Here is a 26,468-nt window from a genome sequence, read left to right as displayed (position 1 = left end):
CAGACAAACACAAACTGTTACATCTCCAAGAGATCAGCAGAAACAGGCTATTAGCAGCCAGAAGGATGTCAAATCCTCACCCTGATGGGGAGCTTTTACCATCTCAGCTTTTCTGAATGTCTGCATATCTCTTAGAATATGTTTATAGTAAGGCATGTGCTGTAAGAGGAAATCCAATAAAACTGAGTAAAAACATAAAAACAAGTTGAGGTAATTTATCAGGTTCTACAATCACTTCATCACTTTACTGATCCAGTTCAATAGTTCACTTATAGTAAGTGGAAATTTTAAGCATAGATTGTTGACAGATAGCTTGTGTTCACATTAAGATTTGGTTAAGAAAATGTTTAACCTTATTCTTATTGGTGAGAAATTACGGAACATGCAATATTGTTAATTTGTGCCACTGAAACTGAATTTATACAAATGCTACAGCAATGAGCTGATAAGATTAGCTAATCTTCTGCTACAATATCCTAACAATCTACACTGATTAATATTCCCTCACCTCAACATGCCGAATGCTTGGAGTGATTCCAACAGCAGGACAATCTGTTATTTTCATTTTTTGACCAGTTGGGACCTCTTATAGACTTTTTATAGAAGTTTGAACTGTAACCCCCCATATGTTCACGTGGTCATTAAATACGACAAAATAAAAATGGTGACATCACAGCAAATCTTGCTTACCATGTCCTGATGAAGGAGCAGACTACAATTTACATTCTTCATCCTAGTACGGAGGGACACATACCATAAATAAAAAAATGCAAATGAAGAATAGATACACACTTTAATTCCTCCACATTTAAATCTACATGTTATTGTATTTGCATTTTTAGATAAAATAACAATGTGTATCAGTAACTTCATATCTTTGCTTGTGGGCTTCTATGTTACACAAATATGCTTGTTGAAATTCAAATGGATTTTTTTTTTTTTTTTAGCAGTGCATAACTTAGACTAGCTTGTGTTTGTGACTATAATGGCTTCAGTGTAACATATCAAGTAAAATCAGAGGGTAGATCCACAAAAAACTAAGAGACAGCATAAGCTCTAGCATTCATGTGAAAATATGAAATGACGTGACAGTTTAGCGTGATATAGAGTGCTACAATATGCTTGCTGTAATGGATTGCTGTTGTGTGCTGCTGGCGGGGATAGCATTAGAGAGAGAATGCCTTGCTGCCACGCTGCTCGGCTCACTGTCGCTGTCACTGAGGCTTGTCCCTGTCAGCAAGATAAATGACATTCCAGTTACATTGCTATCTTCTTGATGCCTGAGAGACAGAGACACCGGTGATGCCCTTCAAAGGCTACACACCGTCAACCTTTTGTGTGTCTGCTTATTATCAGGAGGGAAGTGTGTGCGTAGGTGAGTGCAGGTGCATGCTTCTGCACATGTCATGTCTAGGCAGTATGCAGATTTGTAAACACACTATGTGTACCCTTGCACTTTTTACATTCAGTATATATACTACCCATTTTAATTAACAGTACATTAACAGTATGTGGGAAGGAAATTATCCGTGACGTATAATCATGGCACAACTTGTGTTTTTGTTGTTTGGATGTGCATGAACTATGACATGTCACTTCCTCTTTGGAAAAGCATATCTCATGCACATGTATTCATGATTTAATAATCACATAAGTACCACATGAAAAAAGCATGTAAAATGTACTCTTGGGTGCTGAATAACATATTTATGTACAATGTTTCCATCAAGAAATTTCAATGGGACGGTAGCACGCTTAGTTATTTGTTTTAAAGGAATTTATTATACTTTTTTTCTGATAGACTTTTCTTGGACTACATGCTACTGAGACAAAGCTTTTTCTATGAGGTATTAGAGTTTAGAGGGAGGGTATTTAGTATTTTAAACTGCTTGGGTGGGGAAGTAAAATTTAAAGGCAATCTTAATTTGTTTGACCTAGATTACACAGCAAATGTGCTTGTAACAACTAGAGGTCAAGGAGTAACAGATGGTGATAAATAAAACCAGCTCCATTACGTTTACTCAGTCTATACCAACTTTTTTGTCTGTTTGTACAGGAACACAAATTCCACAGGAAACCATTTTAGGTCAAATTCTTTATTAAGTTGTAATAATAATCTTCCAGAAGTGTGTCCAGATATAGCAATTAATTAATGACGATGTCATTGAGCAGGTAAACAGGCGGGAGGGTAAAGTTCGGAGGCAGTTATTCCTGCAACATATATTCAGCTATTAAATTCCAGACAACATTTTAAGCAGTCCCAGTATGTCAACGTTTGTCTCTGACTATGTGTTAATCAAAATGGAAGTGAATTTCAGGTGTTATAGCAAAATTCCAGTTCTTCTTATTATTGTCTCAATATAGTAATTAACTTCACATGAATCCTTTAAATCACAACACTTAGGAAAAGATCATTTCAGACTTGTAAAAGTTTAATATTCCAACTACATCTTTTAAGGCACTTTCCCACATATGAAATTTATTTAACAAATGGAGTTCCACAAAACACCATTTTAGGTCCCACCCTATTAAGTTTGGAAGTTAACAGTCTTCTAGATGTGTGTCTTGATATAAGCCTTTAGATGTCTTATGTTGAATAACAAAGAATAAAAGAATAGAGCGCATTTGTGTTCTCACCTAGAATCAAATCAATATTAAACGTGTTTTCATTGAACAGGTAAGAAATAATTGGTGCTGTTTGTTTTCAAAGTACAGCCTTTTTTAATATCCCAGAAATGTATTCTACTGTTTCTACTTTTTAAACAAAAAACCCAACAGGGGACCAGGCCAGCTCCATTTCACACTGTCCATCATCTCATTGTTAAAAGCAAAAGTCAGCAGATAAGTTAATATTTGCTTGGAACGCTATTTCTGTGCCAAACAGCACCTGTTTCCATTGGCATTCAACCGGCTTAAAGCTGCCAATGGCCTCAGTTTTAGCCCATAACACAGATTCCTGAGGACTCCACACTCTGAGTTAATAACTTTCTGGTAGCTTAGTGTCGAGGCCGCCAAATTTCAGCGGTGACCACAGCAACTCGAGCATCTCCCTCTGTTTTTGCCTTTAGGAGCTCAGCCTGACCTTTGTGGGCAGCCAGCTGGAAAATGTTAGTGTGGTATAAACTGTTAGCAATCTCAATTTGTGTTGGCATTTTGTGAAGCCGGGCCCCGGGGCTGCCACTGAGGGTCGTGCTGCTTTAGCTTGTGTTCATAAGCATTTACATGCGAGTCAGTGTTTGTGGCCGTCCACTTTGGCTAAGAGACCAGTTAACTGATCAGATGGAGTTTTTACTCTCCAGGCAACCCATCTGTTTTGCATTTATGTCACATGTTCATTTATGTTTTAACTCTGACCAAATTTCCTTTAACTGTGCATTTTTATCTTTGGGTACTTTAAATCTACATGAAGTATCTACACAGTAGGATATTTAAAGTACAATCTGTTTTCCACTTATGCAAAACAGGTAAGATTTAACAGTCCCACCAGTCAGAATATGCATGAATCATTTGAGAGACACAAGTAAGGAAACGACAAACCACCAAGTTCTAAACGCCAAACCCACAGGGGATGTTTGGGCCTATTACTGAGAGAATGTCTGGCTTTGACTGCCGAATAATGATGACAGTCTAGGGAGAGTGGTTTGAGACAACTGATAGTATCTCATTGTTGTCAAATCCACCGAACAAAAGGTGAGAAATCAGCAGAGAGTATGAATGTGTTTTTCTTTGGAAGGACTTGCTTTTCAAATACAGCTGCTTTAGAAAAGTTGTCTGGACTATTGGTGCAGTGATGCTGTATTGAAGCCAGCTGGTTGTTCTAAGATTGGAAAAAACAGAAAGCCTAGAAGATGCACTATTTTTAGAATTAGGACACGAACACTGAAACTGCTATGATGTCTATTTTTACCTTTTGACATAAATATTTGAACATGGTATTGCTCAGAAACAGAGATGTGAAATGATTTATGTTATTACACAAGCATGTACTGTGTATAGATCTAGTTGTTATCAAAGGCAAAGCCGCAAAGGAAAACATGTATTAGTGTTCTTTTCTGTTGCTTTGGCCAGAAACTATTTGGATAAAAGTTGGTGTAGAGGTGGCATACGTTGGATATAGAGCTTTATAACTTTTTTTTATTTTGCTGCTTTATCCTCCTTTCCACTATGACTGTCCATTTTTTGTGACCTCAATTACTTCCAAACAGCCAAATTATTTTTTATGTAATCCAGGAAAAGGTGTAGCACCTTCTATCAGCCAGCTGGCTGGCAGTGTGGCAGTTTGAAGAAGGCATTCCATGAACTCTGCTATTCAGCCTGAAAAAAGTTTTGAGATTCTGGCACTTACTTTGGCATCTCAATAAAAATGTTTTACTCTGAAATGGTATGATGTAAAATGCTGATGTTTTTAAAGCTGTACCTTATTGAAACAATGTTATTAAACAGATTACCTGCTTGTGCTTACTCAGTTTCTCTGTTTCTTTATTCTATTACAATAACCAGTTTTCAGTGAATACTGTATTTATTTCAACTCTTGCCAAAGTAGCGCCTGAGGTTCTCAGGGTATTTGCTCAGTTGTTTCATTATAAGGTTTGAGTTTGTATCTCTGCAAGAACATACATTCTGTATGTTCTTGCAGAGATATAGTGTACATTATAAGTAGGAAACAATTTTAAACTTCTACCTGAGTTATTTTCCAACAGACCCCTGGGAAGAGTCATGAATATTTAAATGAGAGGTTGTGCATTTATCAAATCCCTCTGGCTGGTCCCATGCTGAGAAGTGAGTAAGAGCAATTGGTCAGACAGGAGTTATAGAGGCTTAGGGGGTTGGGATATACTAGAAATGCACCAACAGAAACAGAAAACAAGAGAAAACAGGCCCCTCTCAGACGTGTGACCAACAAAATCTAAAACTTAAATAAAATGTACAAATATTCAACACTGGGGAAGCATGCCTAGGAAAGCAAAACAGAAACGCATCAGGAGTCTGACAGCAGAATAGACCATTAGGTCAGGAATCAAATGCAATGGGCTGAAAAGGTTTGACATTTAAAAAAAAAAAAAGATTTTAAAGGCTGTATATCCAGATATAATAAAGAAGCATGGTAGAAATCTGTTTATAAGAAAAATATTTAATCAACAAGTGTAGGTACAAAATTTTAATGAAATAAAAATTGTATCTGTAACATATTAAACAGAAAAAAACAGTGCTTATGAGAAGTAAAACAATAAATTTGTTGTTGAAAAGGTTTGTGTTAACATTTTATCCCAGCTTAATTGACTTAGTAGAAATGCTTGTATATTTGACCAATAATCAGGGTCATATGTTTCTTCCACTGTCCTTATGTGCATGAAATTATGAAAAGTTTCGAAACAACAGAAATTAAAGAAAGTATGTCCAATTTAATTTTTTTTTGGGATAGTTCGGTTTTCATGACTAATGAAGTTTATGAAAATAACTTTTTAATGGTTTAGGGGAACTCTGGTTTTAATGAGTTTCACACAACCCTACGTTTACAGCAAACTATTACTCTGGTCAGAAGTGCTTGCTATGTTCTGTTCTCTGATACAGTTTACATAGAAATTATAGCGAGTACATCACAGTATTTTAAACCTGAGTTGTTTAACGAAGGTAAAACTTGGAACTGGGCCCTCTCAGACTTGCTGTTTGCTTTAGCTTCTTTGTACCGTTGTTATTTGGATTTATACTAGATGAAGAGACAAAGAGAGTTACCTACAGCAGGGAAATTAGTACCTGCTGTAAACCTTTCATCTGAACCTTACCCATTGGTTATTGGGTATTGCACAAAGGGGCAAGGTTGATCACCTCCTCCTGCTCCCATTGTACATGTGTATAGCCCAATTCACAATTTTTGTTTTTATGAGACTGAGATAACAAAAGAACTGAAAACCCGCTTGTTTGTTTTGAGAAATATCTTTCACAAATCAGTATTGGATTCTAATTAATGTCGAATAATACAGTCCAGGTTTGATCCGTAACATAAATATTGCCAAAAGTATTTGTCTGTCTACGTTTAAGTGTACATGAACTTTGATGACATCCTATTCATAATATATAAGGTCCAATTTGTTGATGGAGCCACTGTTGCAGCAATAGCAACTTTAACTATTCTGTAAACATCTTCCACAAGGTTTAAAAGTGTATTCATTGTTAGATGAGAAAACCAGAATTGCAGCCTCCACTCTAAGTTATCCCAAAGGTGTTTTAAAAGGTTGATGTCAAGACTCTGTGCAGGCCGGTTTCTCCACAACCTAAGTTTGTCCTCATCCCAACCAAAGCTTTAAAAAGTGTGTTTTTATAAATATAATATAATTTTTACTGAATCTGAAATTGTAGTTTAAAGAATTTGTGTGTGTAGAACTATCCAGTTCTGCTTTGACCAACTCATGTAATTTCAGACTTCAGATTTCTTGAAAAACAGTAAATTTGCACTTCACTGATGAACTTCAGCCATCAATCTGCGTTGGTGCACAGTCATGTTTTCTTACAGTGTTACAAAACTTACAGTTTCTTACTTTGCACAGCACAAGGAAGCACCCAATATCTATATTCTGGACATGCGAACATGCAACTGATGCGCAACTGACAGACATATTTTTTTTTTTACAATCCTTAGTAGTAATGTAACCCTGACAAGCTGCCTTTTTGGCCATATCAACTGCTAACCCTACCTCATACATACTGAGATATCTGTTTAAGTTAGTTTAGAGTCAAGATTTGGCTAAACAAAATCATTTAGTTTGGAAATTAAATTTAAGTATGTAAGTCTTTTTTAAGTTTTACCCGCCAGGGTGATTATACTCAGAATCAGATTTAAAAGGAGGAGATGAGCTCACGCTTGCACATATAGAGCATTTCAAGCTACTGGGAGTTCCATTTTCCTTTGGTCTCATTTGCTGGTCTTTATCCTGGCATGATGACTTGCTCTGTCTACCTCTTGTTGCTGGCACACTTACTCTTGTTCTGTTTAATTGGATGATGCAGGGATTTGTCACTGAGTCTGGTGCTGGCTTGTCTATGTCTGCATGAATATTCTTGGCATGGGATAGGTCTCATGGAGTGTTAATGCTGTCAGAAGGTTGTTGTGGCAACTAATGGGACACAGAGCTGAGAGGTGACTAGTAATGTATGTTCCACCAGACCTTCAAAGAATACAGTGTTTGCCAAATAAAATAGTACACATGCAAAATGTATTAAGCTATTTCTTATGCTGCAACAGGAGAGCTGGTGCAACAGGTAGATGAGTAAATTTGACTTGTAGTCTTGGCTTTCTAATTTTCTAGAATTAAAACCAATGTAGTATTTGTAGGATGTGCTGGACAAACATTACGACACCAACTCAAAACTTACCAGACTAAATAACTTCTTTATGGATTAATGTCAGATCACACAGACCACCAGTCTAGATAACTTTATGTCTCAACAGTTCTGGACTGGTGGGCTTAGAAGCAGTACTTAAATACTAAATGTATTCTCATGAATCACTTGTGGAAACACTATATACAGTAGATGCTAAATACAAAAAAAAAAAAAAAAAAAAACTCACTGTATTTTCTTGACAGTTTTGCAGAAATGGCTACGTTCTTTGATGGATTAGTTTTTGCCATCAGGGAGGATAAGACAGAGTGCAACAATTCAAACAGCTCCTGACAAATGATCTTTAGGATGGAGTACTGGAGGACCAAACTAATGGGATTTATTATATATGATGTTATATATATATAATAAAAATTGAAAATGGTTTCCATTTTTTTCAAATTAAACAAATGAACCAGTTGATAATTGTAGGTTTCAGCCAGTCTAGTGGGGCATTCAGAGCCAGAGGATTTAGCCCTTTCCCCCCTAATGTTTAATGCAAGACTTACTCAAAAGGAAGAGCAGCAAGAGCAGGTTGTGTAGAGTTTTTCATGTGCTGCTTCCTGTCAAAACCATTTAGGCAGATCTTAAGTTCATATGGAAAAAAAAAAAATAAATTCCTCTGCCAGCAAATCAAGGATGGTGGTTTACACACTTGTTCCTGCCTCATACCATCCACAAATGAAAACAGTGTTCACTGGCAGTGAAAGCTAAATGTCTTTAGTGTGGATTCACAAACTTCAGCAAAAACATCACCAAAAAGGAAAACAAAAAATAAAAATACCCATATATCCCAGTTAAATGATAGCAAAAACATTTACAACGATACATACAACAAATCCGGATTCTTTTTTCCCCAGAAGCTATGGCTTGGCATTCAAATGGGCAGAAGCAAAGAGACTGAAAAAGTACAGCCAACAAAATTCTGACTAGGCTGTCTGTGACATTTTAGATGTGGTTCAAGGCTCTGTGCTGCAGACATTTAAGGCATTTCGGTGTGTAGAGTACAGCTTTATGAATGTATACCAGCATGTGTGTTTATGTGTATTATTTTGGCATCTTTGTAGTACAGAAAGTATTCTCACCTTGGAAAAATCTAAATGTTATAGTGTTGATTGCTTATTTTTCTCATCAGTCATCATCTCCATCCCTTAAACCTTTTCACCTTTTGTCACCTTAAAACCACAAAATTCTAAGTATTTTACTTTGAATGTTATGTGACAGACCAAGACCAAATAGTGTATAGCTGTGAAGTTTAAGAAAAAGGATTCATAGTTTTCAATGTGTTTGTAGAATTTAGCTGCAAATGCAGCTGCACGCGTTTGTGGGTATATCTCTACAAACGCTGGACATTTAGAGGCAAACTTTGTTGCTCATCCTTCTCTCCAAAATAGTCTCATTCAGATTAGACGGAGAGTACCTATGAGCATGAATTTATGAAGTCTCTTCAGATGCCTCCAGGAGAGTTACCGCAGAGCTCCTGGGTGCTTCTCTGATTTATGCTCTGTCAGTTTAGTTGCATTGTCATTTATTGGTAAGTTGCAGTTGTTCCATATTTTTTCTGTTTTCAGATGATGGATTGAGCAGAGCCTTGTGAGATGTTCAAAGCTTGGTATATTGTTTTATAACCCCAACCTGATTTAAACTTAAACTCCAGAACCTTCTCCCTGACCTGTCTGCTTTGGTTCTTGGTCTCCCAGATGCTGTCTGTTCTCCAAAGGGAAAGTGGCTGGAGCTTCCAGGTGTGTGTTAATACAGTGCTGTTTTCACACTGTATTTATGTCTCTTGATCTTACTAAAACAAGATGTATATGATCAGGCAAAGGAAAGGGGACATTGCAATGATGGAAGATACAAAGACTAATAGACTAGAGAGGAAAACCTGGGTTGCATTGATATGACCATGCTATTATTCAATAATCATATTGAAATATCAGGTTTTCTGATATTGTGCAGACCTTTCAATAATCCTAAAGAAGCAGTTGTGGCTACCTATAATTCTGGGAAGAGTTAAAAGGCAGTTTTCATTTAAGGCTGACATATGAGAAACATATTACAGACAGTTGCCATTCATCCCAGAAGTGGATGTCCCAGCACATTTAACACATTTAAGCATGACAGTAAAATGTCAAAATCACAGGAAACATTTCATAATCTAAAGCTCTCAGTTGGAAGGTTAAATTTTAAAGTTTATAAAAGGACATATAGAAAAACAAATACTGAACAAGCATTGCTTATTTAGAAAACTTGCCAAAAAAAGCATTTTTCTCTAGGATATATCAGCATGATATAGGTTTCCAAAGTTTCATTGGAATAAACAACAAAACCTTTGAAACCATTGTCTTTTGGACAGATGAGACCAACATAGAGATGTCTGGCCATAATACATTACATCATGTGGAACAACAAATGAAACTGTGAAGCACGGTTGTGGGGAAGCATTTATGTGGGCTTGATTTTACAGCAACAGAACCTGCACCTTGAGTTGAGTTGAACTCTGTATACCAAAATATTCTAGAGCCAAATGTGCAGCCATCTGTCTGTGAGTATAGCTTAAAAAATTGAATCATGCAAAAAAACAAACAATGTTGTACAAGAAGGAGTGGGTCATAAGTCTTCCACAGTAATTTTAGAAATTGAATGGTTTCGTGCAAAAAATCAACTTCTTAGGACCTTCTGCACACCACTGAATTATGGGATGTGCTAAGCTTTTTTTTTACAGAAACCTTCTGCATTTTGCCTTGAGCTTTATTGAAAGAAATAATGAGAGTGTGCAACCTGTTGTTTTTGTATACTTCAGGTTAAACCTAAATAATTTTAGTACCATGGCAAAGACCTTGTCAATTTTAATTATGCCCTGATGTGCAAAACCCTAGAATTAAAATATGGTGTCCTTTCTCTTTACCATCACTGAACACATGCTTTGTTGTAAAAGTAAAAACAAAATGCACTAATTTAATATTTCCCCCATTTTTAGACTGCAGTGTTTAGATCTCTGATGCAGCTTATTTGCCTTCGGCTTTGTGCTCAAATAAAGGCATGCACTGGCCTGCACAGGACAGATACTTGATGTCAGCATAACTTTTCCGGCTTAATGATTACTTTGTGAGATTAAATTAGACAACCTGTCATTGAAGCTTGAGGTCACTCTGTGTGTCACTCTGTGTGTGTTCTCTGCCTCCCGAGGTGTAATTACCAGCGTTGCTGCCCCAGGGGTCTCCTGCTGTATGTAGGCACCCAGAGACAGGCCAACCAGAAGAGGAGCTGTGGCAGTAATTGGCCATATTGGACCTGTAGCAAACACATGGAATCACAGGAAGAGACAAAACATAATCAAAACACAACACACACCAAGGACACACAGTGAACATGTCTTCCACCAACAGAGCAGTGAAATGAAATAGAAAAAAAGACAAGTGGGAAAAGCCAAGGGCTGAAATAATAACAGTTTACATTTGTAAACCGTTAAATTAAATTATTAACATTTACAATAGGTACAACACATTTAACACCCACTTCACAGGACAACAAGTAACTAAAGCCTCTATTGTCTTGGATGACTAGGTACAACTTACTTTATTACATTACTTCATTCATTAAATGCATGTGCTGAAAACCAAGAGGGAGGACAGTGAGAAACTGGTGAGTATATTGAAGAAAGGGTGGTAGAATGTTGCACTTAAAAGGCAGTGCTACCTAAAACTTGTATATATAAAAAAGGGTAAACGTGGTGCAAAATGTAAAGCAGTTATTCTGTCGTAAATAGCAGTGCAACAATACATTCAGCTCATAAGATTGGACAATACATGAAGACAGGTTCACAAGAACAAGACAAGACATGATTTCAGCTATATTTTCAGGAAAACTAAGTATCCCCATTTTATTAGTTTTCACAAATAGAGCTGTTAGTGTATTGTTAATAATGGATAGTCAGTGTAAAATAACACAGTCTTTGCTCAGTGGCGATTCTAGACCAAATTTTTAGAGGGGCCAGGGTAGGAGCCAGTGTTTTTTTTTCTTTTCTTTTCACAGAACAAAATAAAAAGATCAATATTTCACCTTTTTATACATTAGCCACCAAGCCAGAGTCATTTGTGGCTCTGAAGCTGCAGGTTGCAGACCCCTGATCTAGCAGATGACAGCTGTGATCCTGTTAATACAGCTGAAGCTAAGTGCAACACCTTAATTTTAATTCATTGTTAAAGCAAAACTGTAAAGGTAAAAAATGTAATTGGTCCAAAGGACCAATCAGTTACAGTTTCTGTGCCAGCACATATTATCATAAGAAAGTGATTTAGCTTGTCTCTTCATTACAGGGGCCATAACAGAGGCCAGGACAAGTTCTACATGGGCACTGTCCCCTAGAACTGCCCATGTCTTTATTTGACCAGCCTATATGTTGCTGTTTCTTACATTCCAAATTCTAAGGTGGTCCTACTGTTGAGGACATCTTTGTCATAAATTTAATACAGTTTTCATAAATCTCCAAATAGAGATGATCGAAATAAATTCAGACTAATAAAATAAATCTGAAAAATAATCTTTGGGGAGGTACCTTTGGCACAGATCGGAAGTTCCAAAGGAGATGTAAACTTTAAAGTTGTCAGCGGCTAAGGGTTAGCTGGTTCCACTTTTCTCACAGGGCTTTCCACTAAGTCCCCAAAACTGTGCTCCACAAATACTTTAAAAGGGGTGGAGGATTCTTCCAAGCTTTTATAGCTAAGTGTTGTCTTCTTGTCAATCTGTGTGCTGTTCTATTTTCTGGTGTTGTTCACTGTACTTAGCCTCTAGGTGGCACTGGAGACGGTGAAGAGAGGTGACAGGTGTTCCCTATCTCCTTAATCATCCTTGGAGGGTATTTAAGATGGAGGCCGCCAGCAATTCATCGCCAGTGGTATAAGCTCAAGCCACATTAATTCTTGCTTTGACCTTTGCCTAAAGAAACTTTGTATGTGCTCCTTCGCAGGCTGTATACCTGAACCTGACTTTGCCATCAGTATTGTTTGCTGTTTTGGATTTTTGACTCCTGGAGATAGATCTCCAACCTTGTGGATTAAAAACCTGGGCTTCCCACCCACTTCATCTTCTTGCAACTGGCTGGCAGCTTCCTGTCTGGATCAACCATGGACCTCCTCAAGCGAACCCTGTCCACCCTCCGTCACAATAGAACCACCACCAGAACCTCAGTGCCCAACAACGTGTGCCAAGTACCCACCAGCTTCAGTCTCACCTGTATGCAGCTCCGTTGTCATTGTCCCCTCCTGGTGGATCACGCCTCATCCCTTGTAAGACAGATTTGTTATTTAGAAAAATACAATCTTAAGATTCACTTTACTTACCAGTTCTACATATCTTGCAGTTTGTTTCCCGGTTCCAGATCCTCTCGTACCATCACGTTCCCTGTAAATAAAATCTTTGTCAAACTTTATCTGTCTCCTGAATGCTTACTACACGTGTTTCAAAACTGTCCGTAAAACTATGACACTTAACATGAACCACCACCTTTCTCACTGCACAATAAGAGTCTCAAACGTATTGTATATACAACAGAATGCCAACCTTAAAGCACCCATTTAAAGCCAAAATCACATGCTGACAGCAACTGGATAGCTCTTCACTTAAGTCCCAACCCCCAGTACTGGGGGCAGAATTTAACTTTATTTTTTTACTGTCTTTACCAAACGTTCCATTAGTTAAACATAAACATATGTAGTATCCACACAAATAGTAGAATCTTAGCTAAAATCTGATATAAACTATTTCTACAAACACCAAAAAACAGTTAATACTAAAGGCAGTTGAATCAGAAAATAAACTCCACAAAAGGACCTAACCGCAAAACTCGGTCTCAGCTGTTCACCACACGTCTTCTACACACACAACTGGCATGTCTGCTGTAAACAGAGAGCTCACAGATTCCAAAAAATACATTTATAGCCAAATAAATGTAGTTTATCAACCCAGAGTATTATCACTTTTCCAAATCCAATTTTCAAAACAATATCATTAACATAATGATTGTTTAGATAGAGTATGTCAAAAACAAAGTTTGATTTGTGCATGTTATTTTGATCTCAAACTTCACAAGACCCCTTGGGGGATAAGAGGTTGGTTAACAGACTTCACTTTGATGGGAAATACCCTGTCCTGCATTGTTATACCCCTAGTCATGAATAGTGCTTGTTTGGGTGTTTAGTCTTTGATTCAATCCTTTTAGGTGAATAAAATACAGCTGGACTGAACTGAATCAAATCAAACTGAATTAAACTGAACACAGTAGAAATGAACTAAATTCAATTAAATCGGAGGGAATTGAGTAATTTATGTATTGTGTTTTTATTTAATTAACAAATGTAATTTCTAACATTAGACAAATTACTACAATTTATCTAAATAATTCTAAAAGATCTCTCCCTTTATGTGGATGTTCTTAAAAGTTAAGCAATCCTCAACTGAATATGAACAGATATGTTTATATGTCATTGTCGCGCTGTAGAGATTTACTGACCTCAAAGACAACATATCTATAATCAAGCTCATTTATTTAAGTGTCTCACTACCCAAAAGCTAAAAGTCTTGACAAAGCACAAGCCAATATTGTATTGTAATAATTTTTCTTCAGGCCCCATAGTACAGTATTATATTATTTGTGAAGTTGCAAAATTTGTAATAAACAGAACATCCAGAATATCTCTTTAGAAAATGCAGAAAAAGAATAAATATCTTATATCATTAAACAATATTGTGGTACTTTAATCTTGCTGTATATTGCAACTAAAACACCATGACCACATTGTATTAGAATCTCGATCTTAAATTTATATGTCATGATATGACTTTAAAATACTAACAAAACAACAAAAAACAGAAATCTCCTTATCTTTGTACATTTTCTCTGATTTAAAATATTGAAACCAGCCATCCAGTAAATCTTCAATTTAACATGACAGGAAAAGAAGCAGCCCTGCTAAAAACATGTTTAACCCAAAAGTTTATATATACCACTCTGTTTACAGTCAATAAGAAAAGCACTGAACATGGATGTTGGAAGCTCCAGGAGAGTGGGATGGTGAGATGTTCCAGAAGAAACTTTCATATGGAAACTTTCTAAACATGTCTGTACTTCTATACAAAAGCAACCAACAGCAGTTGACAGTGTAGATATGCTATTAAGGTTGTTTTGATTACAATAAACACCTAAAGGGATTTTGACATCTTGGTCCTTTAACTGCTAAAGATTATTACAACCCAAACTATAGAAGTAGCAAATCACTCATATGGGTTATTTTAGAGCTTTTCTGTTGTTAAATTTAAAGGAATTGTTGAAATAAGTGTAGGTTCCAAGTGTGTCTTCATCTTTTGTAGCAGTGTATATGTGATATATGTGTTTGTAAAAATGTCCATGCATTTAATGGCACATTACTGAGTTTAGTTCTTTACATCAGCACTATTGAGTAGCCAGGGCCACCTACAATCCATACTGAGTTTGTCAGCCAAATGCTAATCATGCTGTAGCCCAGTGTGTCAAAGAGGGCCCTGCCCTTACTAACCTCCCTATGTCTGTCAGTCAACCATCCTACCACTAACACTGTTACAGAATTGTATTTGAGTCAGTCAGTCAGTCAGTCATTTTCTACTGTTTATTCCATAGTTGGTCGAGGGGAAGCTGGTGCCTATCTCCAGCAATCTATGGGAGATAGGCGGGGTACACCTTGGACAGGTTCCCAGTCCATCGCAGGGCAACACACAAACAACCATACCCACACACATTCATAAACCTAAGGGCAATTTAGAGTGACCAATCAACCTAACAGGCATGTCTTTGGACTGTGTGAGTACCCGGTGAGAATCCACGCATGCACGGGGAGAACATGCAAACTCCATGCAGAAAGGCCCCCGGCCGGGATTTGGGTTCGACTCCCGGCCGGGAGATTTAAATTTTTCAATAATCAAAGTAAGTAATTAGGTGGTTTACACAGTACAGTTATCCAACCTGCGCTGCCCTACCATAACTAGAAGGAAAGCCTGCTAGAGACAATAGAGGTTTTCACAGAGAATTCCCAAGAAAACAAATGATAGCTGATAGCTTTAATTCTAAAATCCTGAGCAAGCGTAAAACAGATGTTTCTTCACTGAGCAGAGATTCTTCACAAACTTTTGTTTTATCTGTTGAAACAAAAAGAGGGGATTTTAAATACTTTTTAAGTACAACCTTAGATTGACACGAGCACAAAATCTGAGATATATGGACTAGTCCATCCAGGACCGGAACATTCCACAATGATTTCAGCATCTGTACAACACAGTTTCTGTTTGGTGAAATATTTAGTTTATTTTGAAAAAACAAAATAATTGCATGGGATTTTTTAATTTCCTAAACATTCTTGCTAAAATCTCATCCCGTTCTTGTAAAGTTCATCTCGTAATCTGGATATATCATTAAACTCCTAGATTTCATAACCCAATAAAATGTGATCTGAATGCAGTGTATATGTGATTATTTGCTTTCACTACTGTGTGTAACATGTGAACAGTAATATCAGTGAACTTTCTTACATTCATATTAAGTAAACAGCAGAACTGTAAGGTTTTTATCTACAGAATAAGGTTGGTGAGAAAATAGTTTTGCCCATATCAACACAGCCACTGTCACATCTATGTTTCTGCAAAACTGAGTTCAGTTTTTTTTTTTATATCAACACACATTGCATTAACTCCTTGAAAAGCAAAAAACAAGAACAGCAGGGCTGGTTTCATGGTTTTTGTTTTCTATTGTATTGGACCACTGGATGCAGGTCAATAGAGAAACTGTTGTGTTTGTGAAATAATACAGTCCACAGTCTGATGGTAACAGGCTTTAGTATATGTAGCACATACAAAATGTAAAATATCACATATTTTGCAAACAATAACCTAAAGCAGGTAATTAGGGTCATGCTGTAGACAGTGTGTGTACATTTATTCCAACGACAAAATGTCACATGTACACAGAGCAAGCAGAGGAGTAAATGCACAAAGGAGGCAATATAATTTAAATTAAGGGGGACTTGAATTTAATAGTTGTCATAGACACAGTCTGGGGTTGTAGGAGAAACATACAGAATTTCGCTTGGGGGCTCTATTACAGTATCAAAAAGTGAAACTCATAGATTCATTGCACAAAACAATTGTGCTATTCTTTAAGTCTCTATTTCAGTTGATTTTGATTGTTAGTAAAAATTACTGACATTCGATATCATGGCCAAAACTTGACCTACATGGGGAAGACTACTAACATGGTCATGCGCATTGTGAGTGATCTATCCAAGCATAGGAAAGTTAAGTGGAGGGAAAAAGTGAATAAGAAAACATTGAATAACCACAGACTTTATAATTGGTCTAATTCAACCCTTATTTTCTGAGGAACTTTCTATTAGCTGTTAGCCCTAATCATTAAGGTTACACAATATATTTTCTAATTGAATAGGATGGATCTGTATAGGTGTACAACTGGCCCATTTGTCAGTAAGGTCTTTGAGAATGTTTATCTTATTTGAGGCCTGTAGACCTGCTATGAGTTCTAAGCAGGTGTAGAGTTTGCTTATATGCAGGCTGGCCCTGTATGCAGATTAAATATTTTTTTAAAAGCAGGAAGATTAACAAGTTTAACAATTTACACCATTTTGTTTTCTCCTTACAAACAGAAGCCGGTCAGGAAGGTTTCTTTTCTTGCAGAAAACAGAATTGACAGGTTATCTTGACAAAGCTACCTGCCAGATGTGCAATAGATAAGGTCTATAGCAATCCTTACCCTCCTCAGGCAAAACGTTAACAGTGACAAAGGCTGAGGAGGATTTTTGAAATTAACACATAAAAAGGAATCAAAGGAGGAGGAAGGTTGTCAAAAAACTGAAAAAGATCCCACATTCACAGAAAGAACAAGCATCACAACAATAATTGGTTCTGAGAAAATGTGAACACATCTGACAAGTTTAAAATTGGCGTAGACTAAAAAAGAAGGGGGAAAAAAGAAGGAAATAATACAGTTGGAATAACATGAAAAACAAAGTAAAAAGTGAGCATGTGGAATAATCCTTGTGTCTAAATTTAACAAGAAAATATGAAAAATGCAACTTGTTGAACTTTTTTCTAAACTTACATTCTTTTGCATGATTAAATACCTGAAGGCAAATGTCATGCTCTTCTTTTTTTAATAAAAATCAAAGCAGTAGGATTAGCAGGAGAGATAAATGTGTCTTTTTATTTCATACAAAAGTTTGCTGCCACTATGTACAGGAGAAATAATCTTGTTCAAAGTTTAGCTTTTCTCCTTACTTTCCTAACAAGCGTATTTGAATCCAGAATTTCACCGAAAGGCAGATGGGACTGAGGAATCCTGTGAAACTGCCTGATAACATAACATTGCTTCGGCAGTAATGTGTATGGTTGTATACAGGTCCTTCTCAAAATATTAGCATATTGTGATAAAGTTCATTATTTTGCATAATGTCATGATGAAAATTTAACATTCATATATTTTAGATTCATTGCACACTAACTGAAATATTTCAAGTCTTTTATTGTCTTAATACGGATTATTTTGGCATACAGCTCATGAAAACCCAAAATTCCTATTTCACAAAATTAGCATATTTCATCCGACCAATAAAAGAAAAGTGTTTTTAATACAAAAAACATCAACCTTCAAATAATCATGTACAGTTATGCACTCAATACTTGGTCGGGAATCCTTTGGCAGAAATGACTGCTTCAGTGCGGCGTGGCATGGAGGCAATCAGCCTGTGGCACTGCTGAGGTCTTATGGAGGCCCAGGATGCTTCGATAGCGGCCTTTAGCTCATCCAGAGTGTTGGGTCTTGAGTCTCTCAACGTTCTCTTCACAATATCCCACAGATTCTCTATGGGGTACAGGTCAGGAGAGTTGGCAGGCCAATTGAGCACAGTGATACCATGGTCAGTAAACCATTTACCAGTGGGTTTGGCACTGTGAGCAGGTGCCAAGTCGTGCTGAAAAATGAAATCTTCATCTCCATAAAGCTTTTCAGCAGATGGAAGCATGAAGTGCTCCAAAATCTCCTGATAGCTAGCTGCATTGACCCTGCCCTTGATAAAACACAGTGGAACAACACCAGCAGCTGACACGGCACCCCAGACCATCACTGACTGTGGATACTTGACACTGGACCTCTGGCATTTTGGCATTTCCTTCTCCCCAGTCTTCCTCCAGACTCTGGCACCTTGATTTCCGAATGACATGCAGAATTTGCTTTCATCCGAAAAAAGTACTTTGGACCACTGAGCAACAGTCCAGTGCTGCTTCTCTGTAGCCCAGTTCAGGCGCTTCTGCCGCTGTTTCTGGTTCAAAAGTGGCTTGACCTGGGGAATGCGGCACCTGTAGCCCATCTCCTGCGCACGCCTGTGCACGGTGGCTCTGGATGTTTCTACTCCAGACTCAGTCCACTGCTTCCGCAGGTCCCCCAAGGTCTGGAATCGGCCCTTCTCCACAATCTTCCTCAGGGTCCGGTCACCTCTTCTTGTTGTGCAGCGTTTTCTGCCACACTTTTTCCTTCCCACAGACTTCCCACTGAGGTGCCTTGATACAGCACTCTGGGAACAGCCTATTCGTTCAGAAATTTCTTTCTGTGTCTTACCCTCTTGCTTGAGGGTGTCAATAGTGGCCTTCTGGACAGCAGTCAGGTCGGCAGTCTTACACATGATTGGGGTTTTGAGTGATGAACCAGGCTGGGAGTTTTAAAGGCCTCAGGAATCTTTTGCAGGTGTTTAGAGTTAACTCGTTGATTCAGATGATTAGGTTCATAGCTCGTTTAGAGACCCTTTTAATGATATGCTAATTTTGTGAGATAGGAATTTTGGGTTTTCATGAGCTGTATGCCAAAATCATCCGTATTAAGACAATAAAAGACCTGAAATATTTCAGTTAGTGTGCAATGAATCTAAAATATATGAATGTTAAATTTTCATCATGACATTATGGAAAATAATGAACTTTATCACAATATGCTAATATTTTGAGAAGGACCTGTAATTAGAGTGTCTCAAGGTAACCTACACAAAACAAAAAAGGCCAGAGATGTTATAAGACAACTCGCTCTTGCTACAAAAATAAATAATTTTGTTATGTGTCTGCATGTCATGTCTTTTCACTGGGCACTCTGGCTCTCTCCTACTGAAAGCATATACAGTACCATGCAAAAGGATTCACACCTTGAATTTTTTGACATTGAACCCACAAACCTTCATGTATTTTATGGGGATTTTTCCAACACACCCGAATCAAAATACCTAATTATGTCCTCAAGCATGTCATCAGGTTCTGTAGATGCCTAGTAATCAGTTATTTGACAACATTTTGAAGTTGCAGAACAGTGGCCTTAAAGTGGGATTGAAGTATGAGTCAGATTTCATGGAGAGCATCTGCAAACATCAAATTTAAGGTATTGCCGCAGATTCTCCATTTGAATTCAGTCTGGACTTTGAATAGGTAGTTCTTACATATTAACATGTTAAAAATTGTAGTTGCAGGATTTGAATTTTGCCTCATTTATCTTCCCATCAACTGTGAAATCTTCTGCATTCCGACTAAAGAAAAGTGTCCCCGCATCATGATGCTGCTATCACCATGTTTCACCATGGAGATGGTGGATTCAGGGTCATGTAATCTATTAGGCCAGATTTGTGCACAACTAATAGTTGCCCTTCAGGTAGATTGTCCACCTGAGCTCTGCAATCATGTTGTTGCTCCGGGCGCATGCTTTTGTTACCAGATCTGTCCGTTAAGGCAGAAGTTCATGTCCTTGTAAATGTGAAGTTGTGCCCTACTATGTTCTTTTTCCGATGATGGATTGAACAGAACACTGTGAGATGTTCAAAGCTTGTTATATTTATTTAAAACCAAACTCTGCTTCCTCCTTGGTCTTTATTATGCTGTTTGTTTATTAATGTTCTCTAGAAAAACCTCTGAGCCTTTTACAGAATAGCTGGACTATCACTGAGATTGGATAAATTAGGTGAGGTCTAAAGGCAGTAGGCTGTACTGGATTGTCTTTGTGGGAGTAGGGGTAAATTGTATTAACACAGAAGTGAGAATAACGTGAATCTTGTTCAAATGTATCTTGGATTCTTTTTGCATCGCAGAAGCACCATTTTATATTTAATTAGAACTGAGATGACTCCAGCCGATTCCCTTTGTGACCCTGAACAGGACAAAGCTGTAGCAGAAAGGAAATTAATGAATGAAAAATCTGTTTTCATAGGCCGCGCTCTACCACCTCTATTATCCGCTAGCCCGGGAAACACTCAAGGTCACTTTTAGACACACATTGTATAAAGAGACCAGATGGATGCTCTACATCAACTTGCCTGCAAACGCCACTTGTGTGACCCTGGCCACCTGGGCTCCGGAAGGTGACAGTATGTCTCCATAGAAATATGCTCATGCCGAATTACACACACAGACAAATACACATTCATGCTCATACCTGCTCAGAAAAATAAACAGAAACTTGTTGGTAAATCAACCTCCTGGTGTCAGGAAACCAGTTAGATTAGTGTTTATTTTATTTTATTTGGGGCTTCAAAAGCTACTTCAAAAGATGATTTGATTTAAATGATATTGTTATAAACAGATGGCCAGGAGAGGTGCCTATGGCCACAGGTACTTCTAATCAGACTGAAAATGTCCTTATTTTCATTGAAAAACTGGACCACAACTGGGTAGCAACTCTTGTCAAAACACAAAAAGTAAAATGCAACAGCCAAAACAGAAATATTTGCTGAATAAAACAGGAAAACAGAACTCTGAATGTAACACTAGAAAGGTTTAGATACCTGTTGGTAAGAAAAAGATCCAACAATAATGTTTTACATTTAGTTTATATTTTTAGAGAAATAAAATCAAGGCATAAGTTTCTTTGTTTTAATTTATATGTGAAATACATTTTTCAACCAAGGAAACCAAGAGTAAAAAAGTACAATCTGGTCTTTGTGGAACAGAGCCATGAGAAGTCTCAATTGTGATTTGCCACACACCATAAAGGTTACACAGCAAACATGTAAAAGGAACTGCCCTGGTGAGATGAGACCAAAACTGAACGTTTTAATCTACACGCAAGAAACTATGTGTGAAGGAAAACTAACAATACACATCATCCTTAAACATCATCCCCACAGTGAAACATGGTGATGGTGACATCATGTTGTGGGGATGATTTTCTTTGACCTAGACAGGGAAGCTGGTTAGAAAAATGCAAATATAGATGGAGCCAAATACAGGGAAACCTTTTAAAGGTTGCAAAATTCTTGGGACTAGGGTTGAGGTTCACCTTCGCACAGGACTTAGCAAAACATACAACCAGAATAACAATAGAATGGTTTGGAACCAACCATTGTTTATGTGTTGGAATGGCCATGTCAAAGTCCAGACCTAAATCCAATCATCTATTGCAAGAGTTAACATTTCTGTTAACTCTATCCAGTCTAGCTGGGTCAAGGCTAATTAGCAAAGACGAATGGGCCTAAAAAATCAGTTCCTAGCTAGAAAACTGATAGAGACATACCACAAAAGACCTGCAGCTTTATCTGCAGTGCAATGTGGTTCTACAAACTACTAACATTTAAAACCATGTGTGCTACCACCTAACCAACACAAAGTCCATTCCTATGTGTTGGTCTGAATCCCAATAACATTTATTTTTTTTATTTTTAATAAAAGTGATACCTTTGTTATTAAGATGTCTATATTTGCTAAACATTTGACAGAATCTGAATGAGTTTTGTTTTCCATGAGATAAATAAATGTGTTGAATCTATTAGTCTCTGAACAATGATAAATGATTTTACCAAAATGTCACATACTTTCGTAAACCACATATGTTTGCCACATTCCATCAACATTACACATGAAGGAAAAAAAACAAAAATCATACATTATTCATAAGTCATCACTGTGTGAAGTAATGTTCCAAAGTGTGTCATCCATAGTTGATGAGACACCATATACACTGGGTATGTCAGCACATAAAAGATGAAGATCTACATATTAACCTTACAGCAAAATAGATATCTGTGTTATGTTTTTGTTTTACGATGGTTTTAAAGTCCCATCAGCAGTGGTTTTCTGTTGTTTTTTTTTAATCTGCAGAATCCCTGGTGCTCCCTGGTGGTGCGATATGTCTGTATTTTATAAGTGAAGTTCTGCTGAAAGGTTATACACAGCTAATATATCACCTGCATTAGGTAACTCTCTCCTTCAGTGGCAATTGCTCTAAGACTGCAAGGGAAGCTCAGCTTCCCCTAAAATGTAAAAAAATAAGTGATCAAATACATACTGTTGGGTGTACATGTCATTGACTAAATATGCGCCACAACGCGCTCAACTTTTGATCAGAATCAGCTTCTTATCACTGGTAACGACGCGGCTTTCCTCACTCATTCCCGCAGCTTCACAGTGCTTTAAACAGTTAGTTCAATAGCACGCAAAAATGCTGGGTTTTGTCCCGCCCATTGGACGCTCAGCGTCTCTGGGGGTCTATGGGGCAGTGGGCTGGCCTGGTCTGGCCCGGACGCTCAGCTTCTGCATGATGATTGGATGATCTGTCTGAGGCTGAATCCCTTTTTGATTGACAGCTAAATGAGCAAATCAGCAATCTTGAAATTGAGCTTCCCCTCCTTGAAAGACCAGCATCCGTCACTGCTCTCCTTGTAGCGCATATACAGGGTATTTCCCCAAGGCTAAATCTAAGGGCCACCTACTTGTCCAAATGGGTTTATTTCCAAAGCAAACTTCTAATACCTAAAAATAACTCTAGTCTCAAATGTTGATTTACTGTATGTGAAGACTATTTTATGAACCTCCAAAACTTTGCAAACAGCAAAGCCAGACATTGCTTTTCTACTGGGTAGATCTTTGCACGTCATCCTCTAAGTCTAGACTCATGGTCCGTACATGTTTTAGATTGTAATTGTATTTCCCCTGTGACAACTGACATCAAGCATTTTGGCACATACTTATTGGCAGAATTATTTTAATTCAGTCACATTGGATTTGGGTTGGTTTTCAAGCATAAACAGCCTTCATACTTGCATAACCCAAGTCAATTTGAGCTCAAAGTAGCAAACTTAATGCCGAACATTCTCCTTCGGATAGAGAGCAGAATAAATAGTTTCGTCAATTGTAGTAAGTCTTCCAGTTCATAAAGCAGCAAAGCAGCCCTAGACCATTACACAGAGGTTTACCATATGTAGACTGTAGTCTGTCCACAAAACGTTTTTCTAAGTCTTGGATGTTTTTTGGCATATGTGATTAGTTATGGTTTCAGCCATAAATGCTATTTTTGACCAGCCTGTTTCGGATTTTTTAATCCTTAAAGCTGACCTCAACTGAGGCAAATGCGTGCTTTAAAAATGTGCTTGAATTTTTCTGACTTCCTGGATGTATATTTATAATGCACAGTTGCATTAATTTTGGGTCAGCAATTGAAGAAGATTAACCATAGTTTCATGTTTTTTGAGGATCTTTTTGTGAATAATGGTGGTTCCTAGGAGTCACAAAACCTTAGAAATAGATTTGTAACTCTTCCCAGTCTGATAGATGTGAACAACGTTGTTTATCATCTGCTATTGGGTTTATTTAGATCATTAGATTGGATATGTTTTAGCTCAATACATGAAAAAGAAAACATATGAAAAGGAACATCAGACATGTTCTTTTTCATGTGCTTTCTTCATAATACAAATTTTGCAATAATTCCAAAGATGTGGTTAATAACAGTTAATTCATGATTTAGCAAAGGGGACCTTCTTTTCAGAGAGGGTCAGGATGGTGTAGGAAGCTTCTTTTTTCTTAAGAAATGAAATCATATATTAAAAACTGCATTTTGTATTTACAGCATTTATTTATGAAAACTTTACCCTGTTTATTGTCAGTATGAAAACACTATTAATCTTAACATTTCTTATCATCACATGTCAAGCAACTCCATATTTGAAATTGCGTGTGAAGGTACAGTGCATTTTAGTTTCATGCCAGCAGGCTACAATACAAATTTCCACCTCTCCTTTTCCATTCTAACTTTCCTTAAATTAGAGCCAAATTTTCCTGACAATTTAATATCCATGTTTTTCATCACACCCTTTGGCAAACAGCTATACTATAGACACATTTCTCAAAGTAAGAGTTAGAATAAGGTCACCTAGTTCACCTCCGCAGGGATGGTGTGGTGAAAGTAAATAAATAAAGAAAGTACAGTGAGCAAGGCACACTAAGAGTTTCTCTCCTTGCTTTTAGGGAAGATAATAACAGCATAGAGTGCATACTTCTATGCTGACACTGAAGGGAAATAAAGACAAATTGTTCCAACAATCCAGGGTGTGCTTTCATCTTGCCAGTTTGAAAATGCTCTCTTTCTCACACCTTATTTTACCTTTTTTTATTTAGAGATCTTTGTTTGAAGATTCTGGTTTGCTACTGGAATCTGACCTTTCTGCACAAAATAAAAGCACCTGGTTATATTTATACAAAAGTTATGGTTGTTGAAATTTAAAGGCAAAAATCATTATGTTTAATAAACCTGATTTTAAAGTATAATATCACAATTATTCTGGATTTAGACTGGCCTATATTTACAAGGATCTCAATGTCTGTTTTAATATAGCTGGATTGCCACAAATCGATAAAACATAATTCCATCATGGAGGCAATCATGGCACTGCTGCAGTGGTAAAATGTGTCATGTATAGCTTTCCTTGCTGCTTTGGTGGCCATCCTATCACAATGATTCATAACTGTCCCTGTAAATGGAGGATTTCTGCACCTACAACATTAGTTTCAGCAGTCGCCTAAAGTGGAGGACAATGTGAACTGCTAAAAAAACATCAGCATGTACATCATCTTATCAGCTGAATGTTGAGGATACAGGTGAGGGTGTTTTCAATACAGATGAAGCACACCATTGAGCATGCCATGTTGCACAACAATTTTAACCTGGGGCAGCGTTCTGTAAACATGTTAAGATGGGGCAGCCAAAAGGAATCAGTCACAAAAAATCCAACATCTGAAGGTAAGAACATTGATGTTCCAACTGCTAAACACCTGGACCCAGCTGTCTTTCCAGTTAGTTCCATGCCCCTGACTGGGATTAACAGTGAGCGTGTACTGCTGATAATGTCTATTTCCTGCATCACAACCTTTCTTATGAAGAGCAGAACTTTGAACACTGAATAACTAATTCTATGGAGAATGGCAAATTAATCCCTAAATGAATGCACAGGAGGGAATAAGAAAAAAAATAAATAAAAAAAACGAACTACTAGATAAAAAGCTCATCTTTGAGGTGATTTGTCTGAAGCCTGTAGGCTCCTGTGTGTTCCACCTGCTGTTTCCTGCAGAAACTGGAAGACCCCCTTCTGAAGACATGATAAGCAGAGACGTAAAAGTCAGGAGCAGAGAAGGAGACAAGACGTTCTTTCAGACTTAAAAGAAACCGTGGCTGTTTGCTTGTCACACTGACTTGGTAAACATCTGTCATCTTTTTTTCTGAGAGAAATCTGAGCTCATGAGGAAGTAAAGTGGTGAGAGCAGCAGCCACAGATCTAATTTTTTTTAAATCAGATTTATAAAACCTTCCTGCTGTCAGTCATTGGTTGAAATTGGATTTAATCACTGTGTTTTACTTTCATGGTTTTCATTGCCTTGATGGGTTAATAAGGAATTTTTTATTGAAATGCACCTTTGCCTTGTCAAGTTTCTCCATAATGATGTAAGCAGGATGTCTGAGTGATTGAAAAGTCCAGAATAATTACTAAGAAGAACAGAAACAGATGTCCCTGGCTTGTAAGTGTGTCTGCTTTGTTTATTATTTTTTTGTGTGAGTGTGTGGGTGCATGTGCATCATGGTGAGAGGCACATTTGTGGGTTTGAGACAGAAAGAAAAGCAGCAATCATCGTTTTATTCCTCCAATTGAGGGGCCTTCTGTGCAGCGCCTGCATAAAACATGAAAGAAAGCAGCAACCAAAAAAAGAAGCTTAATCCAAATTCTGTGCATTGATTTGCGAAGTGGATGGTACATTTTTGC

At 37.4% G+C, this 26,468-nt stretch overlaps 1 protein-coding gene and 1 long non-coding RNA gene across 2 annotated transcripts in view; both read left to right on the top strand.

Annotated features, from left to right (window-relative positions):
* LOC124859629 (pro-neuregulin-3, membrane-bound isoform-like) overlaps positions 1–26,468 on the top strand; it is a 361,502-nt gene that overhangs the window by 101,671 nt on the left and 233,363 nt on the right. The window lies entirely within an intron of this gene.
* LOC124859341 lies at positions 12,025–12,805 on the top strand. Its single transcript, XR_007036068.1, has 2 exons — positions 12,025–12,662; positions 12,737–12,805. It is a non-coding gene; the product is annotated as an uncharacterized LOC124859341 (long non-coding RNA).

Source organism: Girardinichthys multiradiatus, chromosome 22, assembly GCF_021462225.1.
Source record: "Girardinichthys multiradiatus isolate DD_20200921_A chromosome 22, DD_fGirMul_XY1, whole genome shotgun sequence".
NCBI lineage: Eukaryota > Metazoa > Chordata > Actinopteri > Cyprinodontiformes > Goodeidae > Girardinichthys > Girardinichthys multiradiatus.
Note: the sequence above shows the minus strand (reverse complement) of the source record. Positions and strands in the feature narration are given on the sequence as shown.